Raw genomic sequence first — 3,979 nt, 5'->3', positions numbered from 1 at the left:
TTGTATTCTAATACATTAATGACAATACCAATAATAACAAACCCATTGCCTTCTAGTCGGTTGATTCTGATTCATGGTGACCACGTGTGTTACAGAGTAGAACTGCTCCGCAGGGTTTTCTTGGCTGTAATCTTCATAGAAACAGATTGCTAGGCCTCTCTTCTGCAGTGCCATTGTGTGGGTTTGAACCATCAACCTTTAGGTTACTAGTAGAGAGCAAAATTTATTGGCCACCCAGGAACCTTTATATCAGCGTAGGCCTTAGGCAAATGACACATTCAAATATTAACACAGACTAAACAAGCCATTGCTAGATTACATGAATCATATTTAGTCCAGTGAAGACACCCAGAATTTGGAAAACAAATAGCTATTACAGACTCCACTTGTAATTGATGCAGCAAATTAAAACTTCAGATAAGGGAGAAAAGGATTATATAAATGAAAATATGATAGAGATAGCAACTCAAGTCAATACCAATGGGTATATTATTTGATAAATGGTGTCTGGCTAACTGTGTTTTGTTCATTCTTTTCACATACCATGGTATATTCAATATTCTTCACCAACACCATAATGCAAAGGCATCTATTGTATTTCGGTCTTCCTTATTCATTGTCCAACTTTCTCATGTATATGAAAAAAAATATATATATATATGAGGCAATTGAAAACACCCTGGCTTGGGTCAGGCACACCATTGTCCATAAAGTGACATCTTTGCTTTTTAACACTTTGTAAGAAGTCTTTTGCAGCAGATTTACCAAATGCAATGGGGAGTTCAATTTCTCGACAGCTGCTTGCCTGGGGGTTGACTGTGGATCCAAGTAAAATGAAATCCTTGACTGCTTCAATCTTTTTCCATTCATCATGGTGTTGCATATTGGTCCAGCTGTGAGGACTTCTGTTTTCTTTATGTTCAGGTATGATCTATATTGAAGGCTGTAGTCTTTGATCTTCCTCAGTAAGTGCCTCAAGTTCTCTTCACTTTCAGAAGGCAAGGTTCTGTCATCTGCATATCACAGGTTGTTAGTGAGTCTTCCTCCACTCCTGTTGCTGTATTCTTCTTCATATAGTCCAGTTTGTGCATTATTTGCTCGATATACAGGTTGAATAAATTTGCTGTTGGATACAACCCTGACACACACTTTTACTGGCTTTACATCAGGCAGTGGAAACCCTGGTGTCGTAGTGGTTAAGTGCTATGGCTGCTAACCAAAGGGTCAGCAGTTCTAACCCACCAGGTGCTCCTTGGAATCTCTATGGGGTAATTCTACTCTGTCCTATAGGGTCATCGACTAGACGGTATTGGTTTTTGTGTTTTTTATACCAGGCAGTATCTCCTTGTTCTGTTCAAACAACTGCCTCAATCTATGTACAGGTTCCTTGTGAGACCACAAGTAAAAAAAAAAAAAAAAGTAAGTGTTCTGGAATTCCCATTCTTTGCAATGTTATTCATAATTTGTTATGATCCACACAGTTGAATACCTCTACATAGTAAATAAAGCACAAAGTAGTCTCTGGTAGTCTCTGCCTTCAGCCAGGATCCATCTGACATCATCAGTGATATCCCTCATACCACGTCATCTTCTGAAATCAGCTTGAATTTCTGGCAGTACCCTGTCAATGTACTGCTGCAATCACTTTTGAATGATCTTCAGCAAAATTTTACTTGTGTGTGATATTACTGATATCATTTGATAATTTCCTCATCCTGCTGGATCATGTTTCTTTGGAATAGGTGTTAAAAAGGGATCTCTTCCAGGCATAGAAAACTGAGCATTTCCAGAGCTGCATCCATTTGCTGAAACATCTCAATTCGTATTACCTCAATTCCTGCACACTTGTGTTTCACCAATACCTTCAGAGCATCTTGGGCTGCTTCTTTCAGTACCATTTGTTCTTAATCATATGCTACTTTCTGTAAGATTGAACATCAGCCCATTCTTTTTGGTACAGTGACTCTGTGTATTCCCTCCATCTTCTTTTGATGTTTCCTGTATTGTTCACTATTTAGCCCATAGAATTCTTCAACATTGCAACTTCAGGCTTGAATTTTTTCTTCAACTCTTTCATATTGAGAAATGCTGTGTGTGTTCTTCCCTTTTGGTTTTCTAAATCCAGGTCTTTGCACGTGTCATAATACTACATTTTGTCTTCCTCAGTTGCGCTTCGAAATCTTCTGTTCAGCTCTTTTACTTCATCATTTCTTCCTTTCATTTTAGCTACTCTACGTTCAAGAGCAAGTTTCATAGTATTTTCTGACAACCATTTTGGTCTTTTCTTTCTCCTCTTTTTAATGTCTCTTGCTTTCTTTATGTGTGATGTCCTTGATGTCATTCCACAACTCATCTGGTGTTCGCTCATTCGTGTTCAATGTGTTAAATCTATTGAGATACTCTCTAAATTCAGGTGGGATATACTCAAAGTCATACTTTGGCTTCCTGGACTTTTTCTAATTTTCTTCAGCTTCGACTTGAACTTGCATATGAGTAATTGAGCGTCTGTTCAGCAGTTGTCCCCTGAACTTGTTCTGACTGCTGATATTGAGCTTTTCCATCGTGGCTTTCCACAAACAGGAAATACAGGGAACACTTTTAGGCCATGAAAAGATTAATTTCTTTAGCTTTGTGCCTCAGGTTAAGACAACTATAGAGAAAATCAAAAGAGCTAAAAAGGAGGACTTGATTCTTTGCCACCCATAATACCAGACAGACTTTTAACAACTCAAGGTTGTAAAAAAGCCACCATGGAAACCTCTGGTGGCTATTTACCCAACGCATATTTCTAATCTCTGCCTTCACTTTCAAGCCGTATTAAGAATCAATATCTTCCACTGCTTCCTTAGTGCCTCCTGCCTAAAGCAGCTGCTGGAGACTCAACACCAAGCGACAGTACCGCAATGTTAGAGGAGCAGGAATCTCTGGAAATAACACTTGGTTCTTGATAAAAGTCAGCCAGCAGCACTTCAGGAACAGGGCTTATGTAATTCAGTGGTAGAGCTCATGTTTGCATGAATAAAGCTCTGGCTTCCATCTCCCGCACCTCTACACTTTTTCTCTGCTCCAACACAGTTTAAACCCAGTCTTGAAAGAATACGAATTCGCTTCTCCTAATATTTTCCATTCAATTCCTGCACACATAGTAAAAATATAACCCAGTGGGCTTCCTTGAATGTTCTTCATTTCTATGCTATGAGCTTCTATATCCCTTAACGCGACTGCGACAGCAGAAGGAAGAGGGCAAGAAAGGGGAGAAAAGAAGAACCAGATGCTAACAGAATCTCTTCAACCCCCCAAAACAAAAGCCTGCACAAGAAGCTCCTGTTTTCTAGTATAATTAAAGAAACAGAAAGAAAGTTAGGGAGAGTGGGTTTGAAAGGACGCTGAGGAGAGTTTTCTTTTTTTGTTGTTAACCAGCTAAACCCCAAAGCCCGGTAGTGAGGCTCCCTATGGGCTACCTGGGGATATACTGATGTCTAAATTATTTCAGGGCAAAACTGAGTGCATAGGCTTTCCTCCTTTTTGTTTCCTCTTTTCCATATTTTTTTTTCTTGACGAGGTGGTCCAGTGGTTAAGGCAATGGACTGCTAATCCATTGCGCATTGCACGTGTGGGTTCGAATCCCATCCGCCTCGTTCTTTCCTTAGCCCACTGTACGGTGAGAATTAGAATCCATCAGCCGCTCCTTGGTAAACCCTAGGGGGCAGTTCTACTGTGTCCCTTACAGCCGCTGTGAATCTGTATCAAGTCCACTACAACGGGTTTAGTGTTTTTGTTTTTGGCTCCTGACATTTGCCTATCGCCGCCCAAGCGGTGAAACACAGCTTTGGACCATCTCTTCCCTTCGGCCAAGCACAGATTCTCCAGACAGACATCATTTTCCTCTTGCTCTTCATAATTTCACTGTATTTGGTTTGGAGCCCCAACATCATCTCAGAGAACGTTCAGGCGGCAGGCAAAAGCCACAAGAGATAAG

The 3,979-nt window shown here is 40.3% G+C and overlaps 1 non-coding gene across 1 annotated transcript; it reads left to right on the top strand.

Moving 5' to 3' along the window:
- The first annotated feature begins 3,556 nt into the window (after nt 1–3,556).
- Nucleotides 3,557–3,641, top strand: TRNAS-GCU (transfer RNA serine (anticodon GCU)). Its single transcript has one exon. It is a non-coding gene; the product is annotated as a tRNA-Ser (tRNA).
- Nucleotides 3,642–3,979: the final 338 nt, after the last annotated feature.

Source organism: Loxodonta africana, chromosome 1, assembly GCF_030014295.1.
Source record: "Loxodonta africana isolate mLoxAfr1 chromosome 1, mLoxAfr1.hap2, whole genome shotgun sequence".
In the NCBI taxonomy this organism is placed as follows: domain Eukaryota; kingdom Metazoa; phylum Chordata; class Mammalia; order Proboscidea; family Elephantidae; genus Loxodonta; species Loxodonta africana.
Note: the sequence above shows the minus strand (reverse complement) of the source record. Positions and strands in the feature narration are given on the sequence as shown.